This window comes from Grammomys surdaster, unplaced genomic scaffold, assembly GCF_004785775.1.
Source record: "Grammomys surdaster isolate TR1022 unplaced genomic scaffold, NIH_TR_1.0 404, whole genome shotgun sequence".
NCBI classification, from domain to species: Eukaryota; Metazoa; Chordata; class Mammalia; order Rodentia; family Muridae; genus Grammomys; species Grammomys surdaster.
This window is the reverse complement of record NW_021604823.1, coordinates 82,775-101,420: the sequence shown is the minus strand read 5'-3', so window position 1 is coordinate 101,420 and position 18,646 is coordinate 82,775. Positions and strand designations below refer to the sequence as shown.

Genomic DNA, 18,646 nt, shown 5'->3' with positions numbered 1-18,646 from the left:
GATATTTATCAAGTGTTCTCTCACTGCTGATTGGTTCTAATAAAGAGTTGATGGCCAATAGCTAGGACAGGAAATATGAGGGTAGAACTTCTGGGCAGAGAGCATGCCACAGGAGAGGCAAGCTGAAGAAAGAAATTTAAAAGCATGGAAGAAAGGTACCTGACGCCGAATACAGAGGAGCCAGGAGGTATAGAGCTAGCCATGTAGTGGATTGCTGGCTAGAATAGTCAGGTTAAGTTTAAACAGTAGCTGGGAGACTGTCTCAGCAAAAAGTCTAAGCTTTAAACTATATTAAAAGTATCCATGTCATGATTTAAACCACTAGTGGGTCCAAGAAAGTTCAGTAGTACATTATTTTAGCCTAGGATAACATTTTTCATGTCCACTTTTCTTATCCCACAGTATAAACTCTTATCTAGCATAAACTCCAGCATGGCTAGTGCAAATCCTGATTAGGAGTAATTTCTCACTAAATTATCAAAGTATCACTAGAAAAAAAAAATATATATATATATGTATGTATGTATGTATGTATCATTCCGTTACAAGTTTGTCACTTGTGTGTCAGTAGGTGGCAGAGAGGAGACCTGCTATGTGTACTTTCATTGTTCTGACCTATGAACATCTGAATGACTAGTAGCCTAACATTCCGGGGCAGGGGTGGGGAGGGAAGCAAGCCTGAGATCAAACACCCATCTAGCACCAGGGTTCTCAGACAGAGAGCTAGCCTGAGATCACCATCAGTCTGGCACCATGCAGACCTGGGTGTGAAGACCATACCAGAGATGACTCCTACACAGTGCATGAATAGGGCATAACACTCTTGAGACCAATACTGAGATGACTCCAAGTGTTATGCAGAACTGGTCCCATCCCTCACCTGAGTATCCTGGAAGAGCTGATCCTGGAGCATGAGAGCAGGGCAGCTGACATCACCTCTAGCCAGCTGCTGTACTCAGGAGAGTGAGCCCTGTACCTCACCTGGGCAGCACAGTAGATCTGAACTTGGTAGTGGGAGTACGGGCGAATCAGCCTCAAGGTCATGATCATGAGAGAGCTGGCCCCACTACTCGTTTGCTATGAGGTGACATAGGCAAGGGAGAGATGCTCTTGTCCTTTGCCACCTATCCCAGGCAGGAGAACTGGCCCTGAGGTCAACAGAGTGAGAGAGCTGGCCTGCCCTCACCTGCTGCAGCACTTGGGAGAACACGCCCTGAAACTCACTTGGACAGCAGATTTGAGCCTAGATGTGGGAGTTGCAGATGAGATTTCCCAAGAACATTACTGTGTGAGAGCCGGGTCTACCTCTTGTCTGTTGGGTCCTTCTCACTGTCCCCACTCTTACCACTTGCCACCTATAGCAGGTAGGAGAGCTGACCCTGCTCATGAGAGTCATGAGAGTAGGAGAGGAGGCCCTGCACCTCACCTGGGCAGCACAGTAGAGATGGTCCAGAGGTCAGTTGGCCTTGGATTTGGGGTTGGAGATGAATTGGCCCTCCCTCTAGTCACCTAGGCAGTTATGCAGCTAGGTGAAAGATACCCTTCTTTCTTCCCCGTCTCTTGTCATTTATGGCATGTGGGAGAGCAGGCCCTGCATCTCACCTGGGCAGCATGATGAAGATCTACTCCATCCATGTACTGCTAAAGTGCCTGAAGGGACCTGTCCTACAAATCCAAACCTACAGGATCTTGATGAGACAGGGCAACAACAGGATATCTGAGAGGAGTCCTAATAAGTTTCTAGTACTGATAGAGTAGCAGAAGCCAGAGGTTTCATATCAGACCAACAGCTCATTACAATAAACATTTGCAACCAAATAAATGTGGACAAAACAGTATACTGTAGGACACACTATAACATACTACAGCTTCCAAAAGATTTCTTTTCCTCTGTTGCAGGAGAAGTTTCAAGGGTGGAGAGCAGATGTGAGGGGAAGGAGAGATGAATGGGATACAAGCGTATGATGCAAAAATCACAAAGAACCAATAAGAAGTTTTTAAAAGCTGGGCAGTGGTGGTGCACGCCTTTAATCCCAGCACTTATGATGCAGAGGCAGGCGGATTTCCGAGTTCGAGGCCAGCCTCGTCTATAAAGTGAGTTCCAGGAGCCAGGACTACAAAGAGAAACCCTGTCTTGAAAAAAAACTAAACAAACAAAAAAAGAAAAACAAAAAAAAAGAGAAGTTTTTAAAAATGGACTGTTCACATTCCCTTATCATAGGAGTCATACATAGCCTAACTAAATAATAATATTTAATTGCTTTAGGAAAGAATAAAGAGGTTAAGTCATTGTGGGAAAAAAAAAAGCCCCAGTGGTGGTCCTGGAGACATTCCACATGGCAGGTCCCACATACAGGAGAAGATCTGAGGTTCCAAAGGCTGGAGGCGTCTGCTACGACAGGCCCCCAATGACACAAGGAAATCCTTGTTTCCAAAAGGATTTATTGTCATGGCAGATGGTGGATGGATTTGGATGTACCCCCCTGAATCTCAGGGCAGACCCGAGTTAAATAGGGAGGGAGAAGGGGGTAGGTTATGGGAAGAATGCTTAATTTGCTCCGTCGGCCCTCTGGCCTTTATTAGTATGTAAATCCCTAGGACCTGAGGCCTGTAGCCACACCCTCTACCTGTGCACTTTGGGAGGGGCTGTAATGGCTTATGTGACTGAAAAATGTAGTTCTATGGAGACTAGACTTCATGTAAGAATCCTGGGTTCTGAGGACGTGGCCGAATGCCTGCCATTTCTCTCTTGGGAGTCTCAGGGTTCCAGGCCTATGCCCAACCATGAACCAAAATACCCTTACACAGTCCAACAAGTCATTGCTTGGGTTTTAGTTTTACTTTATTTATTTTTAATTTTATAATTATATTTATGTACATAAAATGTAGTGTATATTTAACCCAGTTTAGTGGCAAGTTCTTTAGCCTTTGCCTTTTCCAGCTTGGTAATGTGAGCTACAGACCGAGGACCCAGGACGTTGTCTCCCCAGTGGCGGCAGATCTCATCATATCTGTCATCATAATTGGTCCTAATAGCTTCCACCAGCTTAACCAATGCATGCTTGTCTTCCAAGTTAACCTGTGTGAAGGTAACAGTGGTGCATGTCTTCCCGTGGACCAGGCCACCCAGCCTTAATGATGCAGTAGGGCACTCCCATCTTTTGACACAGAACAGGTAGGAAAATCACCAGCTCAATGAGCAATCACCACCAGCTGAGCCTTCTTGTTCTCCACCAAGGTGGTGACTGTATTGACTCCTGCTCAGAGGACAGATGGTCTCTTAGCTGGGACGTCCCTTTTGCCAGCAGCTTTCTTCTCAGCACAGGCCAGTAGCCTTTCCTTCTTCTCTTGCTTTGCCTTTGGCCTGTACTTGTGGGCAAGCTTAAGCAGCTGAGTAGCTGTTTGCCTGTCCAAGGCCTGGGTGAACTGGTTAACAGCAGGAGGTACTTTGAGATGCTTATAGAGGTTGGCTCTTTGCTACTGCAACCTGATATAGCGGGGCCATTTGATGAAGCGTGTTAGATCGCTTGTGGGCTGGATGTCCTGTCCAAAGCCGAAGTTCTTGGGCCTTTTCTCAAACAAAGGATTGACCACTTCTTTGGCCTTCTATTTCTTGATGACGGCAGGGGCCAGGGCCACCTTCTTCCCCTTGGCCTTCTTCCCTTTGGGCATCTCGCTCAGCTGGAAGAGAGAGCACTTTTATTTAATTTACTTCCTGATTATGGTTTCCCCTCCTTCTCCTCTCAGATGCAACCTCTACTACTCTTCCCCACCTCATCCACTCCCGTTTCTCTTCAGAAAAGGGCCAGCCTCAATGGATACCAACCAGCCATTTCATATCAACTTGCAGTAAGACTGGTCACACCCTCTTCTATTAGGGGTAGACAAGGCAAGGAAGAAAGGATCCCAAAGGAAGACAACAGAGTCAGAGATAGCTCCTGGTCCCACTTTTAGGAGTGCCATAAGCTATGCAACTGTAATATATGTACAGAGGGCCTAAGTCAGCCCCATGCAGGCTCCCTGGCTTGCTGTTCAGTTTCTGTTTGAGACCCTGTGAGTTCAGGTTTGTTGACTCTGTGGGTTGTCTTGTGGTGTCCGTGACACCTCTGGCTCCTATAATTTCTCCCCTCTTCCATAAGATTCCCAAACATTGTCTAATGTTGGACTGTGTGTCTCTGTATCTGTTTCCATCAGTTGCTGGAGGAAGCCTCCCTGATGACAATTGGGCTTGGCACCAGTCGGTGACTATAGAAGAACATCATTAGAAATAATTTCATTGACTTTTTTTGGCAGTCATATTTACTTCTATCCTTTGTCTCTGGACTATCCAGACTCTGGTTGTTGGCCCTCCAGGCAGTTTCGGGGGTGGACGCCTATTCATGGCATGGATCTCAAGCTGATCCAGTCATTGGCTGGCCATTGCCAAACTTTTGTACCACCTTTCCCCCAGCAAATTATAGGTAAAAGGTTTTGAGGTTAGGTTGGTGTCTCAATACCCTCACTGGAAGTCTTGCCTGACTATAGGAGATGGTCATTTCAGGCTCTACGTACCCCATTGCTAGGAGTCTTAGCTAGGAGGATTACCCTCATCAATACCTGGGAGTTTCCATTACCTTGGATTTCTAGCTCGTTTCAGATATGCTGCTGATTCCAGTTGTCTCTGCCATTAGTCTCTTCTTCCACCCTCTCCACACTTAATCCCATCCAAACACCATACCCCTATTCAGTTCCCTTTCCCCATTCACCCACTGTGTCTATTCCCTTTTTCCTTTTTCTGTGAAATTCACATACCACCCCCATCCCTGAGCTTTCCTTGTTACTTAACTTCCTTGGGTCTGTAGATTATAGTATGGTTATCTTTTATTTTATGGCTAATAATCCATTTATAAGTGAATACATACCATATTTGTGTTTTGGGGTCTAGGTTCAAGTCCCACCCATTTGCTGGCAAATTTCATGATGTAATTATTTTTAATAGTTGAACAATACTCTGTTGTGTAAATGTGCCACAATTTATTAGTTTTGAATTGTCATCTTACTGTTATAAACATGAAATTCAACTTTTGGTATAAATGCATTAGTATTTGTTGGCTGATGGTGAAAAAAGAGTTTTCTCCTAAATCAACATATCTTTCCTTTTATTCCAAGAGTGAGGCTTTACACATTTTCACTTATGAATCTTTTCTTGGGTCTGTGAAATGTCTTAGTGGTAAAGACACATGATGACAACATGACAATCAAACCTAAGTTTGATTGCCTGGACCCATATGGTAGAAAGAACCCAACAAATTGCCTTCTGACCTCTACACAATACCAAGGAACATAACACACAAAAAAAGAGAGGGAGTGAGAGACAGAGACAGTACAGACAGAGAGAGAGAGGAGACAGAGAGCAAACTGTCATGTGGTTACTTGCTGTTGTGGCTCTGGCATCTCAGCATAGATTGCAGTAGGAGAGGCAGTCTCTTCTGTCTCTCCTTCCTCTTGTGAAATTTTTTTGATCTTCAGCTACATTTTCAGCTTTGTGAGAAACATCATCATTAAAGAAGATGTCTACCAATGTTACCAACAAGACAGATCCTCGATCCATGAATTCATGTATATTCATTGGGGATCTTAACACTCTGGTGATCAAGAAATCTGATGTGGTAGAGGCCATCTTTTCAAAGTATGGCAAAACTGTGGGTTGCTCTGTGCATAAGGGCTTTGCCTGTGTCTAGTATGTTAATGAAAGAAATGCCCGAGCTGCAGCTGTAGCTGGCAAGGATGGCAGAATGATCGCTGGCCAGGGTTTAGATATTAACTTGGCTGGAGAGCCAAAAGTGAATTGAGGAAAAGCAGGTGTAAAACGATCTGCAGTGGAGATGTACGGGTCAGTACCAGAACACCCTTCTCCGTCCCCTCTACGCAGTTCCTCATTTGACTTGGACTATGACTTTCAACAGGATTATTATGACAGGATTTACAGTTACCCAGCATGTATTCCTCCTCCTTCTATTGCTCAAGCTGTAGTGCCTTCCAAACGTGTGTCAGGGAACACCTCATGAAGGGGCCAAAGTGGATTCAATTCAAAGAGCGGACAACAGTGATCTTCTTCCAAGTCTGGGAAGTTGAAAGGTGATGACCTTCTGGCCATCAAAAAGGAGCTGACTCAAAACAAAAAGTGAATTCTCTGCTGGAAAGCCTGAAAAAAATTGAAAAAGAACAAAGCAAACAAACAGACTTGTCCTTCTCATTCTCAGTAGATAAGAAGAATGAAAAGTCTGGAGAAGAGCAGAGCAGCACCTCTGTGAAGAAAGATGAGGCTGATGTGAAGATGGAGTCTGAGGCAGGTGCAGATGACTCTGCTGAGGAGGGTGACCTGTTGGATGATGATGATAATAAAGATTGGGGGGGATGACCAGCTGGAGTTGAAGGATGATGAAAAAGAGCCTGAGGAAAGAGAAGATGACAGAGATATCACCAATGGGGTGTTAAGCACATAGTGGAGCTTAGAAATCTTATCCCATTATTCATTTCCCTAGGTGCTTGTGAGAGAGCAAAGTAACACCAGATCATCCCCCCTAGAATCTTCTGCACATTCTCACTGTTCTCCCTCCTTATCCTTCCTGTGTTCGTTAATTCATAATTGCCCTGCGCCTAGTTCCACTTTCACTCCCTTTGATGCTCCATGGTAGTTTTATTAAATCTTACCCTGTAAGTTTTACTCTAAATTTGATTAAAATAATTTTGATTAACAATAAAAAGTTGTATGGCTTTTAATAAAGAAACCCTTCTTTCTTGGTTATTTTAAGATGAAGATAGTATAATAGATGAAGATAGTAAGATGTTTTAGTTAATGGAGTGCACTTCACTTTTGCTTTTAGGTTAAAAGCAAAGTCCCTTGATTTCAGAAATAGAAATGTAAATGTGAGATACTTTCCTAACAAACAAAAGTAAGAAACATTGACTTTGGTGTGTATGCTAATTCAGTAAGTCAATGCCCAGAGTGAAGACATTTCAATTTGAGGGGGGAGCACAAGGGATCATCTAAGCTGTCATCATATATTTATGTGCAACAGAATTGAGCATAAACAATTTGATAATTACAGTTTGGTAAGAGATGGACAAAGACTTTGTTTTATTGGGTAAGTTCATGGCTTGTTTGTTTCCTCTTCCTTTCTGTTTTTCTCAGAATGATGGGATTTAAAGATAATATCCACAAAGCAAGCCCAAAGACAAACTTCAGAAATATTAATAGAGTACCCCTTCTATTCAAAACCCTTTACCCTGAGTTTGCTATACACAAAGGCATCTTTGTAACACATAGCAGCTATTAGTATAGTTCACAGCTACACCTAATAGTAAACAACAAAAAAATGACATGTGCCATAGAAGTAGGCATGTGTCCCAGCAGCATGACTTCATTCCTTAACCTATAACTAAGGATATGTCATTCCTAATTCAGTCCAATGATCAAAGGTGAGGAAGACAGAAGGCTATCATTCAGCAATGAAGTGCCATAGAAGGTGGAGGGGGTTCAGAAACTAAACAAGAAATATGATCATACACAAAAGTTACACATGAGAGTTCCATTTTGTGGTCATCAACAATTAAAAGACACCATGTGCCAGCTGTGTCTAGTGGTGTTAAGTGAGGGTCCCACATCTGCCCTGCCACGGGGCTAGAGCCACTTGGGGAGGCAGGATTCGAGAAGTTTGACTGTGCTTACCCCCGATATGTGAAGCTGTGGGGACACCGCTCTGGGGTGTGTGTGTGTGGGGGGGTGCAGTCTGAGGTTCCAGGGACAGTTGGAGCTGGCTAAGGGGTCCCCAGGCCTACAAGGTGGCTGGGAACCATCTGGTTCTCAGGCTCTTAGGTACCCAGGCACCGCTGGAAGCTGCAGAAGAGCTGAGAATGAAGTGGGGGCCCAGGGGCTGCACTGGCCCGCAGCCGAAAGGGAGAGGGGTAGAGCGCTCTGTCTGGGTCCTTCGGGGATGAGAGTTCATGGCTCAGTGTGGAGGCTTGCTTGGGTTGGTGGTTGCTGTGGCTGGGAACACAGAGAGGTCTTCTGTGGGAGATTAGATGTGGCTCTTTAGGTGAAGGCCTGTTCCATTGTTCCCCACTGCAGATCCCAATGAAAAGAAACAGTCCATGGTTTTAAGGCTTTTATTGTCATGGTGGAAAGTAGATGAGAAACTATACCCCCTTTTCTTAGGGTGGGCTTGAGGCTAGATACCTTTTGCATGGAGGAGTGTCTGGGAAGGAAAGCTTAGTTAGCTAAGTCCTTCTGGTCTTTAGGTACTTCATTAATATGGAGATCTGTGTTGAGGCTATGTAGCCTGTGGTCACCTCCTCTGACTGTGAAGGGTGTAGTGTTGTTGCCCTTACGTGACACAGATCTATGGAGGGCTGCGGCCTCCTGTCAGTAGCCTAGTGTCTGGGAGCATGCTGAAAGGTCTGCCGTCCCTTAGGGTCACCTGGGGTCCCTCAGGGTCACCTGGGGTCACCAGCCTGTGCTTAACCAGAAAACAGGGTGCCTTTCACAGTCCTACATAGTGGTTGTACTCTGCCCTCTGCTAAGTAACCAGCACATATAGAAGCAGCATTTGGACAGTGGTCATACCAATGGCAGCACTACTCTTACTTGAAAATGAAAATAGTGTTCTAACTTTTGCTTTCATTCACTCTCATGCCCCAAAGACAAATGACTCTGCCCCATACAGAGCAGTGAGTTAAGAGAATATGTCCACCAGAGGTAGAGATGGAAATCCAGCAACAAAAGCTGCAGTGTTCTAGAACCCCATGGAGATGAAACAATGGCTATAGGTGGGATTATTCTGTTTATAATGACAATTTTTAGATGATATAGTTTATATCATCAAATGATGGGAAGTAAAGGTGTCAACACTGGCCCCAATACCCACCTACATACTACAACCTGCGTATCTCCCAGCAGGTCTGCAGTAACCAAAGACATAGCTCCACTTTCCTTCCAGTCTGCTTCCTCACTAGGGCCAGATCAGTGGCATGATAACTGCTCACATGCTACAGCTTGTGTGCCACCCAGGAGGTCCTCAGTAACCACAGACACAGAGCCCAGCTGACACAGGACCTACCTACCCTGCAGAGGTCCACCTTCCTTCAGATCCACTTCTCTACCCAGGCCAGATCAGCAGACCCAATATCCTCCCATACCCTACTGTCTGTCTCTCAGGAGGTCTGGAGTAACCAGGGACATAGCCTGACTCCCAGGTGGACTGCAGTGACCAGGGACACAGGGGACTTACTCTAACCAGAGACACAAGAGGCCCAACATAACCCCAAACTGCCTGTCTCCAGGGAGACAGGATCTAACCCAGGTCACAGGGCTCTACCTACCTCCAAGGAAGCCAGCTCTAGTCAAAGACACCCAGGCCAGTTAACACCAGAGATAACCAGATGGCCAGAGACAAATGCAAGAATGTAACAAAAAGAAGCCAATGCAATTTGGCACCACCAAAACCCAGTTCTCCCACCACAGCAAGCCCAGGATATCCTAACACACCTGAAAGGCAAGATAATGACCTAAAATCCCATTTCATGAAGATGATAAAGACCCTTAAGGAGGATATAAAGAATACTCTCAAAGAAATACAGAAAAATACAGGCAAACAGGTAGAAGCCCTTAAAGAGGAAACAAATAAATTCCTTAAAGAAATACAGAAAACACAATCAAGCAGGTGAAGGAATTGAATAAAATTGTCCAAGAACTAAAAATAGAAATAGAAACAATAAAGAAAACACAGAGGGAGGCAATCCTGGAGATGGACAACTTACGAAAGAGATCAAGAGCTACAGATGCAAGCATCACCAACAGAATACAAGAGATAGAATAGAGAATCTCAGGCATAGAAGATACCATAGAAAATATTGTCACATTGGTCAAAGAAAATACAAAGTATAAAAAGATTATAACCCAAAATATCCATGAAATTTATGCCCCAATGAAAAGCTCAAACCTACGAATAAAAGGATTAGAAGAGGGTGAAGAATCTCAACTCAAAGAGCCACAAAACATCTTCGACAAAATCATAGATGATAACTTCCTTAACCTAAAGAAAAAGATGGCCATAAATGTACAAGAAGCCTACAGAACACCAAATAGATTGGGCCAGAAAAGAAAATCCTCTTGTCACATAATAATTAAAACACTAAATGCACAGAACAAAGGAAGAATACTAAAAGCTGTAAGGGAAAAAGGCCAAGTAACATATAAAGGCAGATCTATCAGAATTACAGCAGACTTCTCAACAGGAACTCTGAAAGCCAGAAGATCCTGGATAGATGTCTTGCAGACCCTAAGAGAACACAAATGCCAGCCCAAGCTACTATACCCAGCAAAACTCTCAATCATCATAGATGGAGAAACCAAGAAATTCCATGACAAAACCAAATTTAAACAATTTTTTCTACTAATCCAGCCCTACAGAGGATACTGTTAAAATCTCACAACAAAAGGTGGGTAACTACACCCAAGAAAACACAAGAAACTAAACATTTCACAACAAACCCAAAAGAAGAGAATTGTACACACACAATACCACCTCCAGTAACAAAAATAACAGGAACTAACAACCATCTGTCTTTAATATTTCTCAAGATCAATGGACTCAATATCCCAATAAAAAGATACAGCTAACACAGTGGATATGTAAACAGGATCTAACGTTTTGCTGCATACAAGACACACATCTCAGTAACAAAGACAGACACTACCTCAGAGTAAAAGGCTATAAAAAGTTTTCCAAGCAAATGGTCCCAAGAAACAAGATGGAGTTGCCATTCTAATATCCAATAAAATAGACTTTCAACCAAAAGTTATCAAACAAGATGGGGAAGGACACTTCATATTCATCAAATAAAAAATCCAACAGGAAGTCTCAATTCTGAACATCTATGTCCCAAATGCAAGGGAATACAAATTTGTAAAAGAAACTCTAATAAAGCTCAAAACATACATTGAACCCCACACAATAATAGTGAGGGATTTCAACACCCCAGTCTCACCTATAGGCAGGTCATTGAAACTAACAGATGTTAAGAACCATATGATTCCATCAGCCTGGGAGCACACAGGGAGGGACCCATGGCTCCAGCTGTATATGTAGGGGAGGTTGGCCTTGTTGGGCGTAGGTGGGAAAGGAAGTCCTTGGTCCCATGAAGGCTGGACACCGAGTGTGGGAGAATTCGAGGGTGGGGAGGTGGGAGTGGGGTTGTGGGTGGGGGCACATCCTCATAGAAGCAGGAGGAGGGGGATGGGATAGGGTAACATCTGAAATGTAAATAAAATATCCAATAAAAAAAGAACCATATGATTTCTAAAGCTGAAAGAAGGGGAAACGTTAGAAGCCACTTTTCTTAAATAAAAAAATAATTCATTAATTTTTTTTTAATTAATCATTCCATTAGTTTACATTTCAAATCATATCAGACTCCAGGTTACCCCCTCCACCAACCCCCATCCCATCCCATGATATCCCACTTCCTGGTTACCACTCTGCCAAACCCCCATCCCCCATTTGCCCCCCCCCCCCCGCTCCTTTTGCCTGTATGAGAGTGCTCCCCCATCCACCCACATTCTCCCACCACACCGCTCTAGCATTCCCCTATGCTGGAGCATCAAACCTCTCAGGACCATGGGCATTCTCTGCTACATATGTATCTGGAGCCATGGATCCTTCCAGGTACACTCCTTGGTTGGTGGTCTAGGCTTTGGGTGAACTGGGTAGTCAGGTCAGCCTATGTTGTTCTGCTAATGAGATTGCAATTCTCCTCTGCTCCTCCAGTCCTTCTGCCACCACCCCCACAGGTTCCCAGTGTTCAGTCTCATTCATGGCTGACTCCAAGCATCTGCATCTGCATTGGTCAGTTGATGGCCAGACCTCCCTAGGAACTGCCACACTAGATTCCTGTCTACAAGTGACTCTTGACTACAGCAACAATGTTAGGTTTGCTGTCTGCAGACATGATGTATGTCCAGGTGGTGACATATCTGCTGGCTGGCCCTTCCTTCAGTCTCTGTTCCATTTTTTGTCCCTGTTCTTCCTTTGGACAGGAACATTTCTGGGTTAAAAACTCTGAGTCGAGTGAGTGGCTCCATCCCTCGACCAGGGGCCACGTCTATCTACTGGAGGTGTTCTCAACAGGTTCTATCTCCTATTTCTCTGTGCATTTTGGCTAAAGTCATCCCCATTGTGTCCTGGGAGCCTCATGTTTCCCTGGTCTCTGAGAACCTCCAGTGATTAACCCCAATTCCTCATCTCGCCTAATACTTGTTTTTGTTCTATTTCCTGACCCTCTGTACCTCTCTCAAATCTCCTCTAGTTCCTGATACTGTTCCCCTTATTTCCTCCCCCTCTTCTCTGCCTCCCAGGTCCCCCTCTCCTTCCATCTCCCACAATTGTCCTGTTCTCCCCTCAATGCAGCACACCCTGGTCTTCTTTCCTTCTACGCTCTGTGGGTTGTATCCTGGGCATTGTGATCTTCTGGGCTAATATCTACTTATTAGTGAGTACATACCATGTGTGTTATTTTTTTGTCTGTGTTACTTCACTCAGGATATTTTCTAGTTCCATCTATTTGCCTGTGAATTTCATGAAGTCATTGTTTTTAATCGCTACATAAAACTTGTTTACATGTAACACATTTTTTGTACATTTTTCTGTTGAGGGACATCTTGGTTGTTTCTAGCTGCTATGAACATAGTGGAGGATGTGTCCTTGTTATTTGTTGGAGCATCTTTTGGGTATATGCCCAAGAATGGTATAGCTGCGACCCCAGGTAGAATTATTTCCAATATTCTCAGAAACCAACAGACTGATTTTCAAAGTGGTTTTACCAGCTTGCATTCCAACCAGCAATGGAGGACTGTCCCTCTTTCTCCACATCCTCACCAACATTGCCGTAACCTCAGTTTTTGATCTTAGCCATTCTGATTGGTGTGAAGTGGAATCTCAGGGTTGTTTTGATTTGCAATTCCCTGATGAGAAAGGATGTTGAACATTTCTTTTTTACAATGAAAATAAGCTTTTATTAAAATGCATTAAGAACAATATAAATGAATGGAAAGGTATGAATGTATATCCAAGGACAGATTGCTTCTATATTTTATGTAGAGTGATTCTCCCTCGTGTTTATATATATTTTTATTCAATATTTTATTTATTTACATTTCAGATGTTATCCCCTTTCTCCATCCCCTCTATTAACCCCCTATCCCATCACTCCTCTTTTTTTTTTTTATGCCATTTAAATTACATGCAAGTATTAAGGTCAGTTCTAGGTTGAGGAACTAGTAATACAATAGATGCAAATAGTCAAGGAACAAGCAACTCGATCCATTCTTATCTCCTTGTACAAAACTCAAGTCCAAGCAGATCAAAGACATTCACATAAAACCAGATATGCTGAATCTAATAGAAGACAAAGTGGAGGTGAGCCTCAAATACTTGGGCACAGGGGAAAATTCCCTGGACAGAACACCAATGGCTCAGGCTCTAAGATCAACTACAGACAAATGGAATCTCATAAAATTGAAAAGCTTCTGTAAGGGAAAAGACACTATCAATAGGACAAAATGGCAACCTATCGATTGGCAAAAGATCTTTATCAAAGCTACATCCAATTGAGGGCTAATATCCAATATATCAGTAAGTTAGACTCCAGAGAACCAAGGAACCCCATTAAAAATGGGGTACAGAGCTAAACAAAGAATTCTCAACTGAGAAATCTCAAATGACTGAGAGGCACCTAAAGGAAAGTTCAACATTCTTAGCCATCAGGAAATGCAAATCACAGCAACCTTAATACCCCACTTCACACCAGTCAAAATGGCTAAGATCAAAAACACAGGTGACAGCAGATGCTGAGAAGAATGTAAAGAAAGAGGAACACCCCTCCATTGCTGGTGGAATTGCAAGCTGGTACAACCACTCTGGAAATCAGTCTGGTGGTTCCTGAGAATACTGGAAATAGTTCTACCTGAGGACGCAGCTATACCACTCCTGGGCATATATCCAAAAGATGCTTTGCCCTGGCCCTCGGGGATTCGGCGAGACCTTAGGGAAGGGGGTGAAAGAATGAAGGGACAAGAGACACAAGATATGAGAGCAAGTCTGTATAGAGTTCTGATCAAGCTCTGAAACTTTAATTTTGTGTGCAGGTTATAAAGCCACAGCAAACCGGGAAGTTTGGGTGAGGGTCATTGCTCAGGGCTATCCCACTATTGAATCCTCATTGTCTAAGACCAGTCCACAGTCATATCCTTATTGCCCTAAACTATCCCACTGTCGTAACTGGCTCCCAGGAAATGCTAGACATTCTTTAAGTTCCTGGGGCCTGAGACCCATAAATGTCCTTTCTTAACCTTGTACTGACTAGGCTTTCTAGTACAGCAGGTAATTTCCTAGGTTCTCTTAGGACAGCAGGTAGTTTCCTGGATTTGGCTCCCGGCAATGCTTCAACATATAACAAGGACACGTGCTCCACTATGGTCATAGCAGTCTTATTAATAATAGCCAGAAGCCTGAAATAACCCAGATGTCCCTCAACAGAAGAATGGATACAGAAAATGTGGTAGATATATACAATGGAATACTACGCAGCTATTAAAAACAATGACTTAATGAAATTTGCAGGCAGATGGATGAAACTAGAAAATATCATCATGAGTGAGGTAACACAGTCACAGAGAACACACATGGTATGTGCTCACTGATAAGTAGATATTAGAAACAAAGTTAGGAATACCCACGATACAACTCACAGACCTTCTGAAGCTCAAGAAGAAGGAATACTAAAGTGTGGATGCTTCAGTCCTACTTAGAAGAGAGAATAAAATAATCATGGGTGGTAGACAGAAGGTGAGAAGAGAGGGGGAGGGAAAAAGAGATCAGGTGTTGGAGAAGAAAGGGGAGAAGTGCAGAGGATTAGGAAATTGAATGGAGGAGATGGGGAACTGGGGGTAGCTACTAGAAAGTCCCAGATTTCAGGAAAGCAAGAGGCTCCCAGTATACAATGGGGATGACATTAGCTGAAATACCCAAGGAAGAGGAGAGAGAACATGTAGAGACCATATCCAGAGGTAAGGCATGGCTCCTGGTTGAGGCATGGGGCCACACACCCATCTCAAAAATATTAACCCAGAATTGATCCTGTTTAAAGGAAATATGGGGACAAAGAGTGGAGTAGAGACTGAAAGAAAGGCCATCCAGAGACTGCCCCACCTAGTGCTTCATCCCATCTGGAGACAGCAAACCCAGACACTGTTGCTGATGCCAAGAAGCGCTTGTTCACAGGTATGGCTGCCCCCTGAGAGGCTCTGCCAGAGCTTGACAAATACAGAGGCAGATCCTCGCAGCCAACCATTAGACTGAGCAGGGGGACCCTAATGGAAGAGTTAGCACAAGGACTGAAGGGGTTTGCAACCCCATAGGAAGAACAACAAAATCAACCAAACAGATCTCTCCTTCGCCCAGAGCTCCCAGGGACTAAACCACCAAGCAGAGTATACATGGAGGGACTCATGGCTCCAGCTGAATATATAGCAGAGGATGGTCTTATCTGGGATAAATGAGAGAGAAGACTTTTGGCCCTGTGGAGGCTCCATGCCCCAGTGTAGGGGAATGCTAGGGTGGTGAGGTGGGAGTCAGTGGGAGGTTGGTAGAATTCATTCATAGAAGCAGGGGGTAAAGGGGATGGGATAAGGGGTTTGTGGATGGAAAACTGGGCAGGTAGATAACATTTGAAATATACATAAATAAAATAACCAATAAAAATCTTAAATCAAGAATAAATTAAGTTTTTTTGAGATAAAGTCTGGTTGTATACCTGTCTGACCTCCAATTCAAAATCCTCTTGCTTCTACCTTCTAGGAGCTAAGACTACAGGTGCTACAACTAGGGACCATATTAAATAAGTGTTAGTCTTTCAAACATACCTTAGGATTTCTATGTGGAGCAAGTGCTGGGGAAGGAGCAGGAAAGCACAGCAGCATGCAGTGCTTCATTGTGTTTTGTATTTAATTGTCTCCATCTTTTAAAATCCATCTTGTCCTCAATTTAGGCAAAGATTATAGCAAAAGATGACATTTATCATGAGTGGTTCAAAAGATGGGAGTAACTGTGCTCCCAGATGTTGTTCATGTCACCTTTGAGGCAAGTTATAGAATACTTGTATATCCCACTTTTGTTCTGATTTTATAAGAGACGTGCACATGGGAATCTTATACTTGTAAACAGAATAGCCTACTATGAATGGGAAACATGGCTAATTCACATCAAACATCTTTATAAAAGTTGCCTTTTCTTTCCTCCCCTCCCTCCCTGTCTGTTCCTTTTTTTTTATTTTAATCTTAAGATTCACTCACTGTTTTCATCAACTTTGTAATTGTAAGATAACTTAATCCAAAATAAAAATTAACATTCTAATCCCAAGAAATTCTTTCAAGTTACAATTTAATATAGTTTATGTTCTTATGTAGTAATAAGAGATATTTTATATCATATAAATACAATAAGAGAGAGATTTATAATGGAAGGTCACATCTTTAAAATGTAAATCATATTAGGATCAAAGTCTGAAAGTGGTTATAGAATGAAAATGTAGTTGCAAATGAAAACAGCAACTTAGAATGGTTGACTCTCAGTGTTTGGGTGTTTTATAAGTAAAGGATGGTGGGCATTACAGAGCACCATTCAACTGGCTACACAGAAATGGGTGATGTAGAGTGCTACTATACAAGCACACCGTAAAAATGTCCTTTACATCTCCAAGGCTGTGATATAGCATCAGATGTCACCTTAGAAATGTAGAAAAAGAAACTCAATTAAAAAAAAAAAAGTTGTAGGAGACACCACAAAAACCTTGAAAATAATTTTTTAATCCCATTACTTTGCTGTTCTAATAAACAGTTCTATTCTAGGCCCTCACTGAGTAAGCATTCATACTCCGACTGGTGGGCACCACACAGTAGGGTAAAAAGTACTGCAGGCAAACCATGAAAATAAAACTTAGTTGCAGCAGTGACTTATTTTGTAACCCATGGCCATCATTTTCTCTTTGTGAAATAAAGTGATGGGGCCACGGCTCAGGTGATGCTGTAGGTCAATGTATTCCCCACCTCATGTTTAATATGGACATCTCTGGAGAGTTTGCCATTCTTTTTCCGTCACTGTTAAAGTATTCTCCAATTCATTCCTAAAGGAAATAAAACACAGTTGACAATAAAGAAATCATTAACCTTGTTCCTTTTCCCTCACTACCAAGAGTAAAACTCTTCTAACCTTAAAGAATGAAAAATGAAGAGGATCATCAGGAATTACTGCAGACAAAAGAGCAAAGTTTGAGGAGCCACTGGAAATGCTACGGTTTGAAAAATGGCATACAAGGGATTCTATGAACCTGCCTCTTAAACTAGAGAGCATAGAAATGCCCAAGGCCCATGACTGAATAGGAAAAAATTATTTGCATCCCCCAAATTTTCTTAAATATGAACATAGGCAACCTTTGTTACTGGTTAATCTGTGTAGTTTAGATATATTCACATGTAATTTATGATTGCCTCTCAATTTAAAAATAATGTTAATTTATTAGACTTGACGATGGCTATTATTTTAAAAAAGAGCATATATGTAATTATTTACATATGTGAACCTATTGAAATACAACAAAAATCTTTATACCTATTTCAACCGTCTACCTCCTGTATAATCCTATAGATCTTATCTTATTTATTTAAAAACATCTCTATCAGGTCTCTTGAGTTTGTCAACGGGACAATTAAGATTACCCTAGGCACCTTCCAGCTGCGGGATGTGGAGTGGACACAACAGTCACTGCCACTAAAGAGAAAAATTACCACACTTATGGCTGGGGTTCTGCACTCTGTATTTCAGAGGCCTCCAGGCAGACTACAGACTGAAAAAAGGTGCTAAAATCTCTCATTGGTACAGAGTGGGTTTGTCACAAATAGGAAAGTATTATTCCCAATCCCCAAATTTTCTTAATTATGAACGTAGGCAACCCTTGTTACTGGATAATCTGTGTAGTTTAAATTTCAAATATCATTTACGATTACTGTCACTGTACATCCTAATGGGAAAAACCCACAAGCTATGGCTCGATAACTGTGTTAAGCCTGAAGTGGCAAACAGGAACTTCACTGCAGAAAAGGCAGGTATTTTTCAGAAATCTCGGATGCCGAGAGTAAGGCACGAAGACAGGATAGGTCCCGTTTCTGTCAAGTGCTTCGGGGACTCTGGAGACAAAATAGCCGACAACCCACTTCCTGTTGACTAAACAGCACCTCACCTTTCCAGAAAGCGCCGGACCACTAAACCTGAGACTTCCGTCCGTGCTCGACTTTACAGGCTTCCGGTCCGCAGCGGGTTAGGCCAACATCCGTGGCGTCGCGAGGATCCCACGCCTCAGGCAGAAGGCCTGTTTCTCTTGTGACTTCTCACAGAGAGTGACAGGTCCCAAGCTAAATGCCGGTTTCTTCGCATCCTAAACAGAGACCCTTTAAGAACCTCCCTCCGGTGTGTCGTCATCTGCAACAGCGCAAACTCTACCCCTGCTCTGCAGCCTGGGTAACAGTTCTGTGTCGTGCCTCGTAGCGGCGCCGTTA

The 18,646-nt window shown here is 43.0% G+C and overlaps 3 pseudogenes; 2 read left to right on the top strand and 1 right to left on the bottom strand.

The window, feature by feature from the left end:
* Positions 1 to 535: 535 nt before the first annotated feature.
* LOC114632731 lies at positions 536 to 649 on the top strand (annotated as a pseudogene).
* A 2,247-nt stretch (positions 650 to 2,896) lies between these two features.
* Positions 2,897 to 18,620, bottom strand: LOC114632729 (annotated as a pseudogene).
* Positions 5,550 to 6,485, top strand: LOC114632727 (annotated as a pseudogene).
* Positions 18,621 to 18,646: the final 26 nt, after the last annotated feature.